This window comes from Rattus rattus, chromosome 12 (assembly GCF_011064425.1).
Source record: "Rattus rattus isolate New Zealand chromosome 12, Rrattus_CSIRO_v1, whole genome shotgun sequence".
NCBI lineage: Eukaryota > Metazoa > Chordata > Mammalia > Rodentia > Muridae > Rattus > Rattus rattus.
The window spans coordinates 63388846-63407738 of NC_046165.1; the positions used below are offsets into that span (position 1 = coordinate 63388846).

Here is an 18893-nt window from a genome sequence, read left to right on the forward strand (position 1 = left end):
TGAACTCACATGCTGTTCAAACCAAGGATTTTGCTCTCAAGACTTACCCAGCAATCAAAGACAGCTGGAGGTAGACAGGTCATAAACTATTTTTAAATATCATAGCAGGAAAAATGAGATAAGAGAAGATAAGAGAAGGAAGTCACCGGAAGGAAGTGGATTCCTCTAAGGGGACTGCAGAAGATATTTTTCACTGCCCTTCTGCACACTGACGAATTTCCATCGTAACATAGAAATCTTTCCCCTCTCCCAGAAGAAACAGCTCCATGCTCAGAAACATGCCACATTCCTACCCCAGCGCTTTACCCACAATTGTGGGTTTTCTAAACAATGGACACTGCATTTCATTTTACAATACAGAAGATGAGGCCGCGATTTGATTTCTCGGCTGAGTCCAAACTGTCCTTTGTGCCTTGCCTGCGACAGAAGCTATGGAGTGATTGCAAGCAAATGCTTTCCTCTGGGAAACTCTCTTGTGACTTTTAGGAGTCGCAAGAGGTATTCATGAATTACATCTCAGAGGGAAGCATCCTCCAATCAGATCTTTTGGAATTGTTGCTGTTTTACTAGGACCCCAAATTCAGATTAACAAGCTTCTGACCCAGGTGTCCAGTGAGCATGCGGTGGTATTCCTGTAAATTGTAGCCTCTACTCCTTCACTACCCAGTGAAAGCCATTCTTGACTGGCACCACCTGTAATAATTTCTTTCAGAGGAAAAGACATTTTACTAATTCTTAAAGACTTGTCATAGTATGTATGTGTTGGGGCGGGCAGCTGCCCTTGGGGGTGGGAGTGGGGGTGGGGAATCAAGCTTTTAAAATGTTTGCCTGTGACCCTGGCGGTGTAAGGCAGGTGTTCGGAGAAACAGCCTAATTAAACAGTGCTGTTGGCGCTCTGCTGCGTTTCGGACACCCTGCTCTGGTGGGACTTCGTGATTTTTGTCACAGGCAGCGGCTCGATGCTGTCTCCTGGAACCTGACCGGTCCGGGACTTTACAGGCCCGGAGCACAGCAGCCCATAGCAGTCAGTGTCCCGTGTGTCCCTCCCAGCCAAGAGACACACTGCAGGGTTGTTGCGGGCGAGGCACAGACCAAAGCGACTAGAAATCAAGCTGACTGGCTTCTCCCGACCAGCCCCACGGCACGGCATGATGTCATGGGAGCTGCCACTCAGCGAGATGAAAGGGATGCGGCGCAGCAGCGCTGGCACTAGGCAGCCCAGCTGGGGCACGGCGAGAGAGAGCTGCAGAGCCAGCCGCTCAGCCCAGGCCGGGGAAGCCTGCTCTCCAGAGCTGGGGCAGAACAACGTGGCTCACGTTTAACAAAAGAACCTGAGGGTAGCGAACTTTCTAGATCTGCGCGCTTAGTGAGTAAGCTCACTCAGCCTTGCCTTTGATGCGCAGCAACTGATCGGCGATCAGATTACAGGCACTCCATCTCCTAGTTCGCCTGCCTTTGATCTGCGCGGGTAATCCATTTTCCTGGATTTGAAGTTTGTCTGGGCTTGCGCCCACACACATTTTTGGGAAGGTAAAAGCGTTTGGCGCGGAAGTGCTACCAAGCTGCGGAAAGCGTGAGTCTGGAGCACAGCACTGGCGAGTAGCAGGTAGGCATCTGTGTGTGGTTGGAACTTTCACTGCGTTTTCCTCGCATGTTCAAAGGGGGGAAAATGGCTTTCAACTCCCAGCATGCATGCCTGAAGCCAAGTCCTGCACCAGGCTGCGTACGCGTGAAACTGAATTTGATTCTTGATGCAATTGTTTCGCGGTTTGCACAAGAGTTTGAGATCTGTCATGCAAATCTTACTTGGAAGTGAGTAGTTCAAACAGGACAAAAACAGAGCCTGCTACAGGACAAAAACAGAGGCTAATGTTTGTTGCCAGCAGGGTTTCAGACTCTGGAAGCTTTATTTAGAAACGGTGGGAATTTGTTGACAGCCCCCCCCATCTTCCTTTCTCTTCTCCTATCTCCCCCCACCTCACGGAGCAAAACGCATCTGTAGCAATACTAGCAGTTTTATTAGTTTATTCTCCGGCCTCCAAGATGTGAGTCTATCACACATGCGTCCTTGCCGGTTGCAGTCCCAGGGGAATCTCTGCAAAGGCATTTAGGATTGAAGCCTTTCAAGGGTAAAGCGGAAGAACTCAAACAGTGAGGGCCAAGCTGCATTAGGTTTGGCTAAAAATACTCAAGCCAGTCTCTGTAACCTTTGAAAATAGTAGAAGCTTTGTTTACAGAAACACTCCCGAGGTTAATATTCTTAAATTAACATTTACTCTAAATATATAGTGACAGCTGTTGTGAGTTACAATTTGCCAACTGTTTACCAAAACTATCTGGCAATCAACAGTTATTATGTTACATGAAGTATTTTAGCCACATTTTCACTTCAATTAGTGCCCTACAAAACCAAATTATATCAGGCACTCAGCTTGCCAATAAACTGCTACTTGTGAATTCGTAACTGCTACACACACACATGCACACACACACACACACACACACACACAAACACACAAACACAGAGACACAAACACACAGATACACACAGACACACACACAAAGATGTACACACAGGCACACATACTAACATACACAGACACGAACACACAGAAACACAAACACAGAGACACACACAAACACAGGCACACAAACACACAGAAACACACAAACACAGAGACACACACAAACACAGATACACAATCATAGACACACAAACACACAGATATATACACACACGCAAAGACATACATTCAGACACACACAAAGACATAATTCAAACACACACTTAGACAAACACACAGACAGACACACAAACACACAAACATGCAGACACAGACACATACAAACATACAAAGACACACACAGATATACACACACATAGACAAACACACACACCAACACACAAAGACATACATACAAACATACAAACACACACACACACACACACACACACACACACACACACACACACACTCTTCAGGCACTCAGGACAATAGGACTCAGAGGTCTGTACCTACATTGGCCCATTCTAATACTGGTCCTGGGTTTACTTGGTAAAATACTGCCCTATTGTCACAACAGTCTGTTGTGTGTCTGTTTTGTGTTAGCTATGCAACAAGGGCATGTAAATGATAGGAATAGTTGTTCTGGGTCTGAAATACAGATGATGATCTTGAAACTCCTGTTTCATTTGCGATTATTTTTTTTCTGATCCAACTAATTAAGTTACTTTCACAACTTTCCTCTGATAACAAGAGTCACTTTGCATTTTTGGATTAATTTCAAAATCTGAACAGCTACGAAGCAGAGGCTATTCAGAATCACGGTAAAGAGACTGTGTTTAAAAGTGAATCAGTAGGAACTGTGCCTGAAAGATCTAACTTGTGTGCAGTTACGCCAGAAGGATGTCTCTGGTTTTTTTTTTTTTTTTTGGGGGGGGGGTGCCACCAGCCATGCTTACGACAGCCTGGGTCTTAAACACTTGGTTAAGAGAGTCTCAGTTAAAACACAAAGGTACTATGTTTACTGCAGTAGCAGAGCTGGTGAGCTTGGACTATGCTGCGGTCTGATGTGGAGCTCGATTGTTTATTCCGCTGCTAGGTTCATTTTAACACAAACAGACTCTCCTCAGTGCAAAACAAAGAGGAGAATTAGCAATTATCTGATTTATTTAGGCTTTGTGGAAAACTAGCTTGGGCAAGTCAAGTCCTTGAAAATCCACTCCAGTGCCTGAATTAATTCAGTTAATTGTTTACTTCGTGTGTCTTTGTTGGGAACTGAAACCTAGCGCATTTGGTTTTAAAGAAAAGAAGAATCTTGCTGTGGCCGAGGGCTCCTTCAGAGGGCCTTTCTTAATTAATTGCCACAGATGTCTCTGCTGGGGATTAGATATGCCTATGACAGTTCTCCCTTACAATACTGCTTTTTTTTTTTTTTACAAAGCATTTCCTATCTATTGCTTCAATGGTAGCTTTGTTCTTGCAGAAAGGCCAAGTCTTCAAAGGACTCTCACATCTACTCCTGATGCTGCCACTAATTAGCTCCGTGACCTTAAGAGAGCCTGCACACTGCCGGTGCCCTTGAGTGTAGAGTGAGGGGCTGGGTCAGATCGCTCTCTTTCCCTGGGATGAGCCCCACTGGAATATCTACAGCACTTGAGCATGTGGGGAGACTGAGAACGCAGAGTGCTCTCTGGTTTTCCCTAAGCCCATGGCTGACTTCCCGAGCTCACACGGTCTACCTTCCAGTTGCTTAAGCAAATGGGCCGTGGGGCTGCGCAGAGAACAATGTAGGTTGGAAAGGTAGAAATAGCCACTGTGCACTATAATCCATTCCTTTGTCCCCCGTGGAGAGACATGTCAACTGGATCTAGGGAACCTTTCCAGCTCTTCTTTTTCTTCTGTTTTCTAAATATTTGAGTTATCAAAACATAAGACTTACCCTTCATTTTCCTTTGCCATCCTTAGTTTTTTTGTTTTTGTTTTGTTTTGTTTTGTTTTTGATAACCTTGTGCGTCCACTTTTCAAATGCTGGGATTTGCCACCATCCCTGACCTCCAAATGCTTAAAATAACTCATAAAGACATGGGATATATCAGTGATGGATGGAAAACGTGTGTCTGTTGGGGAGAGGAAGACTCTGAATAGGAGTTGGCATTACATAAATGCTAACATAGTTAGCATAGATTTTTTGAAAAACATAGTGTTTTTCAAAAAGTGGTTTATTCTTAAGAGCCGGCAGGATCCCTGAAAAGTTTAATAGTTACTTAAAAATTATCACTCCTAAGTGGAGTTTGGCCATGGGATTTTGTGAGAGTTCTGTTTGTCAATCAATACAGCTTCATGTCCAATGGGTTAGCCTGTTCCACTTACACGTGTTGAGAATAATGACATGCATTCTCGTGACCTCTTTTGTCTTCTTGGAAAGATTTTGTGGTGAAAAATTTTAATTTGACAATTGATTAAATTTTATACCTGTCTATTGCTTTCAAAGCAAAATAGCTAGCCAGCCTTTGTACTGTTATTATTTTTTAAGATTTATTTTTAGTTATGGGAGCGTGTGTGTGTGTGTCTATGTGTGTGTGTGTGTGTGTAGACCACGTGTATGCTGAGGCCAGAAGAGGGCACTGGATCCCCTAGAGCTGGGCTTAGAGGTGGTTGTGAGCCACCCAACATGATGTGGGTTCTGGGATCTGAACTTGAGTTCCCGGGGAGAACAGGAAGTGCTCTCCCTCAACCACAATGCCTTCTCTCACGTCCCTTTTGTACTATGTCTCATCCATCTTACAAATGTTCGTAAACTTTACACATTGTTGCTTTTCACTATGTAATTCACTGATTAACAAGGTAATATCAAGCATCCCCATCACACTAATAGTATATTTTTAAAGCTTTATCTCATTTACATGAACATTTAAGAAAAATCATAATTTCTCCATTATATGCAGAGGAAAAACGAGTCCAAGAGGAGATGAATTACACATTCAGGGTCAGAGGGTTAGTTCAGTAGGGTGCAAGTGTCTGTCTGACTTCAAATTCTTTGTTCTCAGGAAAGGCGGTCCTTCAGTTACAGAGAGTTGAACTCCACTGTGAGCAAATACTGTACCTAAAATTTTGGCCAAAACAAACAAAACAAAATAGGTCCCAGTTTTTTCTTTCTTTCAATATACTTTGCAAGAATTCTTGGTTGGCCTAGACTCTTAAGTTAAAAAGAGCCTCAAAATAAACTTTTCCTCTGAGAGTAAATAAACTGACTCAGGCCCCTGGTCACAAACTCCTCTGTGATGCAGGGCCACTCCAGTCCATTGCAGGAAAACTCAGGTGCCTGTGCTGCTTTAAAGGGTGATTCCTGGTGCATTCCCTTGATCCCAGCACTGGGGAGGCAGAGGCAGGCAGATCTCCAAGTTCGAGGTCAGTCTGGTCTACAGAGTTCCAGGACAGCCAGGGCTACACAGAGAAACCCTGTCTCAAAAAAGAAAATGAGAGAGAGAGAGAGAGAGAGAGAGAGAGAGAGAGAGAGAGAGAACACAGAGACAGAGAGACAGAGACAGAGACACAGAGACAGAGACACAGATAGACAGACACAGAGATAGAGACACAGAGACAGACAGAGACACAGAGACAGACAGAGACAGAGACAGACACAGAGACACAGAGAGAGACAGAGACAGAGACACAGAGACAGACAGAGAGACACAGACAGAGACACAGAGACAGAGACACAGAGACAGACAGAGACAGACACAGAGACAGACAGAGAGACAGAGACAGAGACACAGAGACAGACAGAGACACAGAGACACAGAGACACAGAGACAGACAGACAGAGAGAAGTGGAGATTATGTTATGATTTGGGGAGCCCAGAATTTGATCCTGCCTGTGTGACTGTGAACAGGACTCCACCTCTTAAGTCCTCTCAACTCTCCGCTCTAACTGGTAGCCATGGTTGTTAAAAATACTTACATAGCTGCTTCTTTTATTTTTATAAATATTTATATAAACTAGTTGCAACCACTGCCTATTTTGTTGCTTACATTTACAAACTTGGTTATCACTGGAGAATCTCACTTCCATATCAATTAATTCAACAATTAAAAAATACATTTTATTTATTTATTTTGTGTACATGTGTATGCGGCAGGGTGGTGAGCCCATGGCATATCACGTGTGTGGAGATCAGAGGACAGCTTGCTTGAGTTGCTTCTCTCCTACAGTGTGGGTCCTTGGGATCAAACTTGAGGTAGGGTTGGTGGCAGATGCATTTACCTGCTAAGCCTCCTGATGTGCACATATTCAACTGATTTTTAATAAATATCCACTCTGTGCCATGTGCAGTGAACTAACCTCATAAAAATCTACTATTTTCATATTACCAGCATTCTAGTCCGTTTTGCCATGGAATCGTGTTTTATAGTGCAAACCCCTGGAGTTCAGATAGCTTTCCATGAGCAATACTGGTCTACCAGCCATCTCAGTGAATGGGTCATCCCTGAAACTTTTCCCCAAGAAAGATGTCACTTCAGTATGTTACACATTTTCAGTGAAAAGGTTCTAAGTGAGTGTGTTCTATGACACTCAGACATTGCCAAAGCTTGATTTAGAAACTGAGCATCGAGTCTGACTGTCGTAGAATGTACTGGAAAACCTTTAATTCCAGACGTAGGGCTGGGAGATGCTGCAAGCCTGGTCTACATGGTGGCTTCTAAGCCAGCCAGGGCTATGTAGTGACATAACAGAGTCCCCACCTCAAACAACAGCAACAACAAAACCTACCTTAAAACCAATCTTAAAAACAGTATCTCTTTCAATAGTCTCACAGCAACTTGGCTTCTCTTAAACTTAAAATCCCAACCTATTGATATGATCCAGCCCTAATTCAAAGTGAGTTTTATTCTGAAGGAACCTAGCAATCTTTTCTCCTTCTCACTGTATGCATCTCACTGGGTACTCCAGGATGACTTTGAACTTACATCCTTCCTGCCACAGTCCCTCATGATACCACACTCAGCTAAATCTTATGATTCTTTCGGGACGGCCATTGGTGCTCAACTGTGGGCCTGGGCTGTCACTCAGCACTGTTACTGGATAGTACAAGCGAAGCAAAGGGGAGAGATTGTTTGATTTCATGGGCATCTGAGGGCCTGAGGGCAGGGGTTCCTGGTCCCTTTCCCATTGCCAGTGGTTATTTCAGTCATTTGTTGTCATTTATTGACCAATGTCCTGCTGTGAATGGTGCCGTTTACTAAGTACTTCCTCTGTGCCAAGAACTAACCTAGGAGTTTTAATGCCTGGTGTTATTTATCAACCTCCAGCAAAGCAGCTTGTTATACTGAGGAAGAAGGGAAATATCCAGTGGTTAACTACGCCAAGGCCATACAACTGGTGGGTGCCAAGTTGGCATCGAGACTAGATCGTTTGATTCCGAAGCTTGCGTGCGTTCACAGTTGGGTCTCCCTGTACGGCGAGCTAGCAGGCTAACTGGCAAGATCAGTCAAACACGTGAAAGGATCCAAGTGCTAATAAGGAGCTGAGCAATGGGTTGCTGTCTCAAAGTACAAAGGAAGTCAGACAGGACGGCCGCACTCAGCTGAAGGCAGAGGAGGGAGCTTCTGGTCAGCAGATCAAATTTCACCAGACACCATTTAGCTACTAGCACGGTTCATGCTGTTGGATGTGAAAGCTGGAGCAAAATCGGCCCCTTCTCAGGAAGAATTTGAGTACTTGAGGAAGAATGGCTAAGTCCGTGGATCCTCTCGACAGAAGGGTTGTGAGAAGTGCTGAATTGTCCCAAACCTTGGAAGAGGGGAAATAGAGTTGAGGATTAAACTTCCTGAAATATGAGCAGAGTTAAGGGAGGTGAGCAATGGGCATGTGCATAACGAGGAAGCTTCCAGAGCGCAGAAAGGGCAAATTCAGGACACAGTTGAGGCCAGGCAAGCAGACCAGTTTGGTCAGAATATAAAGCAAGAGGTCTAGAGGAAGATAAGGCTGAAAGTGTGGGTGGGGCCAAGTGTGGAAATCTTTACATGCTAATTCAAGGAGTATACATGTGCCCCCTCCCAACCGTGGCAGCCCAGAAAGGCAGACCACAGGCTGAGGAGCTGCGGTCAGTATTCCCCGGGTAGGGGATGGGAAGACCTTAGGGAAGGTGGAGGAGGTGCTAGGAGGAGTTAAAGGAACAAGAGGGATGAGCGCCAGAGATCTCGCAAAGAAGGAAGTAGGTGTTTAGCTTGCTAGAGAAGAGCTGACTACTACTCCTGTGAGGTTCTGGGATATCAAGACAAAAGGCATGCCCTCAAGAGAATGGAGGTGCTGTGGGGGAAAGAAACAGTATGGGATTGCTTCACCAGGGTTTGGAAAGGAGAAAGTTAGCAAGGTGCTTGAGAATGTTAGCGATACACAGGCAGGGACAGCACCCTGGCCTCGATGTTCAAGTAAACTCAAGCATTTAACTGTAGACCACCTACGAATGAAATCCTTCCTGAGATTTGGGCTCTGGTGTGGTCGATGCGAAGCCTCCACCTGGAAAGGTGATTCTTAGGTGTGACCGTGTGTAAGGGTCTCTTCACAGGAGCCTACTACTCTACCATGCTGTTTGCCGTGTGGGGTCACAAGCTGTGTTTTAGAAGATTAATGAGAAGAAGCACTCATTCAACAAAATGTCCTTTGAGATTCTAAGAAGCAAATTCCATCCCAGGAGAAGCGCTGTTGACTTAGGGAAGGGCGGATCAACACAGGAAACAGCGATGTATGTACGTCTGCATCAACGCCATGCACAGTTCATTGAATGGGAAGGACCATTATCAGCTGAACCAATCACTGAATGCACAGAACAGGAATGGCTTCCATTCCTGTAGCACAGAGCAGATCTATTTTAATATAAAAGGGGTCCTGTTAGCTCCTTCTTCCTAAATGCTCATACTAGGCTGGGAATTATAAACCTGTCGCAGACATGGGGAAGCCACTAAGCCTGGACCCTGCCTTCTGCTATGTCCTCTCCTCATGGCCAGTGGTTCAGGTTTAATGATAGCCCTAGAACTAGGCTGTCCCTGAACGAGGAGAAGAGTAGGCACCCCAGACCCAGCCTCTGGAGCTACCATGCAGTGAGATGGTACTGGTAGAGTAACAGATTGTGGACTGAATCCTCACAGTCTTCGGTGACCCGAGCTGAAGGGTCACACCCACAGGTCTGGCCATCATCTTCCCAGGTCCTTTCTCCTGTGAGGAAACAGGCTTTGGGTGTGATGTGATCTGGGAAGGGAAAAGCACAGAGGTGCCTGGAGGAGAAAGGAAAGCTCCCTTCTTGTTTCTAACAAAACCTAGTGGTCTTCATTCACCTACCCCATCTGCCCACGTTCATAGACACCCACTAGCGTAAGCAGTCTGATAATGGGGAACCCATAAGTTGAACCCAGGGCCGGGGTTGGGAGAGACAAAGCATGCCCAATCATAACTGTGGGGCAGCTATGATACGGGGTTGCAGGGCCTGAGTGGGGGGGGGGGGGAGGCAAAGTGACAGATTAGAGGTGTGGTGGGGACTCACTGGGAGTGGTGAGGTTTGGGAACCCGGCTGAGGCATGGTAAGATTACCTGGAGTACACTTCTATTCCCCCACTGGAACTAACTAGGGGCGTGGTGGGATTCTGGGAGAAGAGGCTCATTCAGGGGCGGGGCTCCCAGCGAGCAGGGGCGGGGCGGGTTCCAGCAGCAGCGGTTGCCGGGCTACAGAGCCTAGTGGCGGCAGGGCTGCACTGTACGCGTGGGGAGAGGATTCCGGTGCAGCCTGGCGCCGGCACCCCGCGCCACACCAGTCTCAAACTGCAGTCGGGCACCGCGGGGCAGGACAAGGGGAAGGTAAGTGCCTCTGCAAGGGGATCAGATCGCCCCGGGAGATTGGAGCCGAGGGGGGGTGGCTGCCTGATGAGGGAGGGCTCGCTGCCGAAGCGCACGTGCTAGAAGCGGGCTGAGTGACAGTCCCAGACCGCCAAGTCGTTTGGGGGGCAAAAGCATGAGCGACCAGACTTAGGCTCTAATCTGTGTGAAGGAGACGTTTTTAAGTCACTTGTGCGTGGGTGTGCGAATCACGCCTAGCCCACCCACCCGCTCTCTTGTCCCCTGTCTCTGGGTGGGCATTCGGAACCCCAGCTGGCGCTCACGTCCCACTGCGCAACTGCAGCGGAGCCGGCCAAAAGGGAACATTTAGAAAATTCATCTGTAGCCCAGAACCGTTCTCATTCCGTGCAGAAAGGATTCTTGAATGCCAGCGTTGCTAGTACATTGTGAGCAGAGCGTGTCATAGATTTGGAGGAGAGGAGCCAGCTCTCACAGGCTTGTCAGCGCCCCCTTGCCACTTCTTAAACTACGGGTTTAGTTATGTTATTTCATTATTTTATTCTTTTTATTCGGGGTGGGTGCAGGGGATGTCTCTTTGTGTAGTTCAGGCTGGCCTCAAACTTACACTGCCCAGGCTGTTCTTGAACTGAGTCCTTCTACCTTAGTCTAGGATTACAGGAGGTATGCTGGGATATCAAGTTTGGCGGCAGGCAAAACCCATGATCAGGTTTAGTAGCAGTAAACTAACCACTTAACCTCTATCTAGCATCCTAAAGAGTCTATGACACTTTTTTCCCCCATTTATAATAAGACTCAGTTTGCAAACAAAACTATAAACACTGTTGGGCGTTTCTCTAAGTGAAACAGCATAATTCAATTTATCCATGAAGAAGATGTCATCTTGACTTCAGCAACATGTCCTTTGACTACAAGACAGTTTATATACATGGGAAATGGATATTGTTAGACACAGCTTATGTAAACAGGAGAATTTTTGCATTATCATTTCATGGTCAGTTTCTTATATGCACCGGGACGATTATATTACATTAGTTCAGGATTTACTTGGAATATTTTCTGTGGAGAAAGATTTGTATCTAGAGGGTGAAGAACTGAGTACTAATGTAGAAGACAGTTTTGAAGTATTCAGAGGTGTGGGTAACAAAAACCGAATTTTTCTTTGCATGTTGAATTGGTGTGAAAGGAATGCAAAATATAAAAGTGTCTTGTGAAAATATTTCCTTGGCATTAATGCATGAAGCCTTGTCACAATCTCTGTAAGTTCTTTGCTTTTTAATCAATGAAAATGACTCATGATGTCTATTTTATTACCAGGGCCACATGGCTTTATTGACTTTAGAATTTTCTTTTCCATAGTAGACGTTAACTCTTGAGAAGCTCTGCTAATATTTTCTGGGACAACCGTGTGGATTATTTTTTTTGGTAGGAGTGCCTAATGATGAGCCCAGGCTGGATTTTGAATCTGAAGCCAACAGATAGGAACTCTTATGCACTTGTGACTATGGGTATATATAATGCCTTTCCTAGCAAAAGACTGGCATAAGAGACATTGCTAATGTACAAGGGTGTGAGTGTGCATGCGTGTGCGTGTGTGTGTGTGTGTTGTGTGTGTGTGTGTGGTGCATGTGTGTGTGTGGTGTGTGTGTGTGTGTGTGTGTGTCCCTGTCCATGCCCATTGTGGACATGTGGAGGCCAAAGGATAATTGGCTATCTTTATTACTATTTGGCTTATTCCCTTGAATCAGATCTCTCACTGAACCTGTAGATTGTTCCTTTGGGTACCACCAGAGAACTGTAGTCTGTCTGTCTCCTCTCTCCGTTCTAGGCTGTAGGCACTTGGGGCCATGTCTAGCTTTTTATGTGGGGAATCTGAACTTAGGTCTTCATTGCTTACAGGGCAAACGTTCTTACCTACTGAGCCATCTCCCAGTCTCCTACAAAAAATGTTTAAAACATCTTTTTAACCTTTAATCTTATTTTTATTTTGTGTGTATGGGTGCTTTGCTTGCATACATGCCTGTGTAACATGAGTATGAGGTGTCTCTGGAGGCCAGAAAAGGGTGTTGGATTCCCAGGGACTGGAGTTACTGATGGTTGAGAGCTTCCCTGTTCCTGCTGGGAATTGGACCCTGGTCCTCTGGTAGAGCAACCTGTGCTCTTAACCACTGAGCCATCTCTCCAGCCTCTAAAAAGAGCTTTTGAAGCCTCAAGAAAAAAAAAAAAAGACAGAAATTTAATGCAGCTGATTACGTGATTGAGAACTTAATTCATATATATTTCAGAATTTAAATGAACTTTAAGCACAAAGACAATGAATGACTCGGGTCGGGCAAGCGATTTAGCATGCTCTCTTTAGTCCATTAACATAATTTGCTAGTTACAGAGCTTGGGGAATTTACAGCACGTTTGAGACATTTAAAAGCAATATGATCAATTGCATTAACATTGATGAGAATCCTTTTCTGCTTATTTAAATCTCTGAACCCAGGCTTAGTTTGGTTCAACCCTCTAGACCAGTTCCACCCCAAACTGCAGCGCAGTTGGAAAGCTCTCAGCCTGATAGATCAATATTTAAAATCAAGCATTCAAAATTTTAGACGAGGCCGTGAAGTTCCACCAGGGCTGAATCCAGGTTGACTAAGAATGTCCTTTAAGAATAAGTGTTTTTCCAAATGAATGATCCAGCAGCTGCCAGAGTGGGCAGAGGCCACAGAACGGTTACATACATGTGTCCTGCAGCAGGTGACTGTTGGGCGTCCATAGGCTTTGTGACGGGAACCCCAGCTGAGGACGAAGACAGACAGGGCGGTGTGAAGAGACTGGCCTCTGATTTGCAGGCTGCACATGGAGTCGATTCACATACTTTATTTTGTTGAAAGTGTTTACATTGGAAAGTAAGATGTTTAGACAGAACTGGGTTATCTTCTAGAGCACACGTCGCAGAGCATGGACTTTTTAGGCTATAGGATTAAAACCCAGGCTTTGAAGAGAGAAGAACCATCCATCAGTAATTATGAGACTGATTATTGAGATTCTCTTTAAAAAAACAAAAAAGCTTGGATGGGTCTCATGAGGAAATTCTGAATGGACAGACACAGCCCTTTGGAATCTACCCAGGCTTCCTTCCAAAATAAAAATTTTAACAGCTGTGTCTGTGGGATGGTTGTGCACAATCCTAAGAGCAACTGTGCGCGAGCCCTTGTAGTTGGTGATGCTATGAGTGTTTTATTTTCACCTTAGAACAAATTTTTGATAAATTTCAGAAGAAGCACATGATTTTTTTGAACATTGTGCTTGTTAAGTAAACATTTGGAAAATTCTGATATTTCAGGATAAATGTTCAATAACTTTCAGAAAAGCGACATCATTTATTAACAGTGTACTTGTTAAGTAAACATTTTGAGAATTCTGACATTTCCCTAGAGCAAACAGGAGTGAGTTTACAACTCAAGAAGTAAAAAGAATTCATTTCAGAAAACCCCATTGAAATTTAATACAAGGCAAACACGACTGGAAGTCTGACAGTGCCCCGTGATGATTCTGGACTTTGGGGAATTTGAACTGCTGTGTTTGTCAGCAGAAAACCTGATTGCTTGTGGAGTTTTTAGGCACCAACATTTTGCTATTTGGAAGAGAATCACTCTGGCTTTCCTTCCTGTGTGCACGTTCCTCTCAACCTTTACACACCTCTGCAAGCTTCCTGGGTAGCCAAGCTGCCATCTTCCCTAGCTGTGGAAAAGGATTTTCAGAAGACAGTGAAGTCAGGGTAAGAAGAATAGCCACAGGTTCAGGCTTATGGTCCGATTTGAAAAGAGTGTCCCACGTTTCTGTTCTGTTTTTCTGCTAGCACATGGGACTAGCAGGATTTCTAAGCCACTTATCCAATTATTACAATGTGAGCGTTTGCATTTATTACATTGGCCCTGTTCCATGGTGATTCTCTTAAAGCAGTCAGCTTGTAGATTTGCTTAAGTGTCTCCCCATTCCTTTAATGTTTCATTGTGTTGCATATTAGAAAAATGCAAGGGTGGGACACTGCTTTGCCTCTAATGTTATAGTTCTGCCAGATGAAAACTTAAGGGTTCCATCCATTTCATCTGGGGGTTAATAAAGAGTTTTCGAGAGGTAGGAAAATAGGGGCTGGGTGTGCTGGCTTGTTCCTACACTTCTAGAACGTAGAAAATGAGGCAGGAGGTTTGCTGTGAGTTTGGCCTGAATAGTGGCTCTCTATCCCAAACATCAAAAGTAAAATAAAATAAAAAGAGAGATGGAAGACTAAAAAAAAAGGAAATGATTTATTCTGTGAAAGATTATTCAGATTATTGTAAGTATTCCTAGATTCATATGCTTTGATAATCCAGACTAAGCACAGATGTTTGTTTAATGTTAGACATGTTTCTTATTGTTTAAGCTAGAATGATAAATATTAGCTCTTCCTTCTTAGAGATAGTTGCTAACCAAGGTTGATCATCACTAGCCCAGAAATCTAAAATCTGTAATTCGGCAAAGACTAATATGAGGCCACGTGTGGAAATTCCACGGCAGGAAGCTTCGGTTAAGGCCGGGCATGATGGTGCCCATCTTGAATTTCAGCACTCGGGGTGGGCAGGTGGCGGGGGTTTTCGGGGAGACAGAGGCAGGTGGATCTCTGCACATTAGGGGATAGCCAAGCTACATAGTAACACCATCTCAAAACCAAACAAGAAAACACACTTGAAATGCAGAGAAATGATCCTCAGGCTGTATGGTATATCATAAAGCATAAACAGACTTAATGGTTAGTCCTAGTCCCAACCCCAAGTCAACTTACTGTGTCCACAGCCATCTTCCAAAACTTGAAGTCTTACCAAGTCTAAAATGCTTTTGGCCCCAAGCATTTATTTTATTTTGGAGTTGTATGCGCTTGCACGTGTATTGTGGGTTGCTTTCCCCTATCTCATCATTTTAAATATCAAACAGAGCAAGTTTTGTATTGTATAGACAATTAATGCAATGGACAACATGACCCTACACCTACCATAAAGGTGTACATTCTCTATGTTTAATGGGACGTATACGAAAATTGACTGTATGTTAAGTTCATAAGGCAAATCTCATTACTTTAAGGCACTTGTATAGTAAAGGCTGCTTTTTAATTTAATTTTTTTTTTAAATTCTGTGTATGGGTGTTGTGCCTGTATGTATGTTTGTGTACCATGTGCATGTGGTCCTTGACAAAGACAGAAGAGGGATTCCTAGGGACTGGAGGTGTAGATGGTTGTGAACCCCTTGTGTGGGTGCTGGGAGTTGAATCTAGGTCCTGCGACAGTGCTCTTAACTGATCAACCATCTCTTCAGCTCAACTGGTTTCTTGGTGACCGCATAATTTTAGAATGCATAAAATACTTTTGGTTAATTAAAAACATAGGTGTTTATTCAGTTGCTCCTGTGATCTTTACCAAGTTCAGTTTCCCTCGTTTTTTATGGATAATTTCTTCCTAACGACCAAGAGTAATGCATTGACATGATGAACACAATGGAAGCAGTGACAACGCCACTCGAACGTCAACCTGGATGGAGAATGTGTCACAGGACTCACCCCTAGATGAATAGCTTCAGGCAATTAATGGCTGCTAGAGAGAGGATCAGTCTTCCATAGGAATGAACCCTTAGTGGCTGTGCCTTGCCAATCCCATGTTTTTGAAACAGGGTCCCTCACTGAACCTAGAACTCATTATTTTGACAAGACCATTTGGCTGGTGGGATCCATGCTTTTCTTGTGTGGGCCTCCCCAGTGCGCGGGTTACAGCACTGGCTACCACGCCAGCATCTGTTTGTATGTGCCAAACCCAGGTCTCCATGGAGTCAGCCATCTTCCCAGCCCCCTAAGTATTTTAGACAAGAGGCAGACGCCTTATTGAAGCCCTGCATGCAGGTGCACAGGCTTACTCGATTATAGTCTTAATGTTTTATTGGCCTACATCTTCCGCTTCTATTGTTTGACCCTTTACAACTCTAAGATAAAATATTATCTCTGATTAATTTAGTCTTCACTTAGCGTATATCAATTACACCCTCTGTGTGAGTTATACTTCTTGAGTAAAATTGATGACCCAGCCGTTAAGTCCCCACACCTTGGCTGGTGGCAAGCGCACATGGCTGGTAGGTGCCCTGTGAATGGAGGAGATGAAAAATAGGATGCGTTCTTACATGAGGGGCGAGCGGTGCTTGGCTCTGCTTCACCTCACCGCTCAGGGCTCAGGGCTCAGGGCTCAGGGCTCAGGGCTCAGGGCTGGCTAATGCTTCAAAGAAGTCCTTCGTAATTCTGAAAACTATGCTTTTAACATCCAAGTACTGGGGCCTCGGCAGTAACGAGCATCTGCTGCTCTCCCAGAGGATCGGGGTTCACTTTCCAGCACCCACATGGCAGCCCTTGTAACTTTAGTACAGGAGACCTGACACCCTCTTCTGCTCTCCAAAGGCACCAGGTACACACATGGCACACACGTGTTATACATACGCGAATGCAGGCAAACACTCATATACATGAGGAATGAATATTTAAAAAGAATTCTGAGAATTGCCTTGGCTAAACAAGGTGCTAGCGACTAAGAGAGAGAAGCAAGCAACTAAGGATGATGGGAAGGGAAGGTCATAGTATGCCGTGCCGGAATGCCCAGGCTACATTCACCGCTCCAGACCCTCGGACAGTCAGCCTAGGGCAGGCATCGATTTAGGGATGCTCTCGAGGTCCAGCCAGCCTGGCTGACTTGGAGTCTCCTGGGCTTAGCTTTTCTGAGCATCTAAGGCCCCGTTTGCCCAAGTACACGTGGCACAGGGTTTTTGTTTTGTTTTGTTTTGTTTTGTTTTTTTAATTCCCAGCAAGTGTCAGTGGTGTGCACTGTAGCACCTGTTGCATTTCTGTCCCTGCCAAGCCGGGCCAGTTGGGTCGCATCTGCATTAGTGCCCATTCAGGCAAATGAACAGGCTGAGTGGCTGTATGTATAAGAGCCTCCTCTTCAGGGCAGCTGCTGGGATGTGGGCCAGCCCTGCACTTTGGATTCCTGTAGCTTCTCATTCTGGCCTAGTTCTGATACCAGCAGCCTGCTTGGTGTGGCTGCAGGCAGATGTAAGGGCAGGAGTGCCTGTCCTGAAGTGGCAGCTAGCGGTAACTTCGCTGTACCTTCCTGTAGAAGTGGATGCTGGGTGGTTTGAAGGTGTTCCCAGCATGGACATTTTGGTAAACTACAAACTGTCCAGACTTACAGGCCATCGGTACAGAAGCACAGTCATTTGTACTTAGGGGACTTGATAAATTAATGCCAGATACATAGAATCTTGAAACGTAAACACATATTTTTCTGTCTTTGAGCCCAACCCTGAATGCTAAAGTTTTAAAACAATTTCACAAATAGCCTTGATTTTGTTTTATTTTAAATATTATTAACACTAGTTATTTCATTTCATTTCTCCCCTCTTTTTAAAAAAATAAATGCCAAGGAATTTCTGTTGGTTTCTAACGGGCTCCTTGGCCAGGATAAAAGGCACGGAGGAGAAAATGGTGCCTGCCGAGCTGTGAGCTGCTTCCTGATGTACCGTCCTCACCCAAGGCACCACATAACCCCTCACTCTGGGTCGAACGAGCAGAAAAATGGTTACATTTGCTGTTTTCCGATACACGTGGTGCAGCTTTGTTGGTGTGATTCTCCTCTCTCTAACGAAGTTGGTCATTGGATGCAGCCACACAAGACTCAACCCTGCAGTGACATAGCAGAATGTCTAAGACCCTGTGTGGGGCGACCTGCAGGAATTTGACTTGACATTGTTCAGTTCTACTAGTTCTGGCCTTTGGCTTTCTCTCCCATTGTATGGAGATAGATCCTTACTTAAAATAAGGCAAGGATTCTGCGTTTCATAAACACAGGGCTTGGCCTTGTGAGAGCTCGGCGCATATAGTGGGCTAGTTCTTACTCGAGAGGCAGCACTAAGGCTTCCATGGGGTCACTGGGTGTCCACAGTGGTCTGGCAGGTGATGCACCTTCAAGGACTATTGTCTCATGTAACATTATTTGATGCTCAATAAAAATGTCCTAACTTGCCAGGCTGTGGTGGTACATGCCTTTAACGTCAGCACTGAGGAGGCTGATGCAGGTGGATCTCTGTAAGTTCAAGGCCAACCTGTAAAGCAAGTTTCAGAACAGCCAGGGCTGTTACACAGAGACACCCTGTCTCAGAAAAAACAAACTAAAGTCAGAATACAAGGAAAGGGAACAGCAAGTCATAAACACCGTAAAGAGTAAAGGGGAAGAAATGGGAGGGATGCTTGGACATTTAAGTACAGATGGGGGTGGGGTGGAGGAAGGAACTGGGCGAGATAGCTAATGGTAAGGATGTCTGAAAAGCCATGTGGAAGCTTACTGTTTTATAAGCCTTCTAGACAGACAGACAGACAGTCACACACACATGCACACACACAACACACACATGCACACACAACATACACACACATGCACATACACATTCACAGAAACAACACACACATATGCACACACACACAA

The 18893-nt window shown here is 44.9% G+C and overlaps 1 protein-coding gene across 1 annotated transcript in view; it reads left to right on the forward strand.

The window, feature by feature from the left end:
• The first annotated feature begins 1233 nt into the window (after positions 1–1233).
• Positions 1234–18893, forward strand: part of Tnfrsf19 (TNF receptor superfamily member 19) — a 90410-nt gene continuing 72750 nt past the window's right edge. Inside the window, exon 1 of the mRNA XM_032917956.1 lies at positions 1234–1595. The gene's annotated coding sequence lies outside the window, so the exon portion shown is untranslated. The remainder of the gene's footprint in view (positions 1596–18893) is intronic.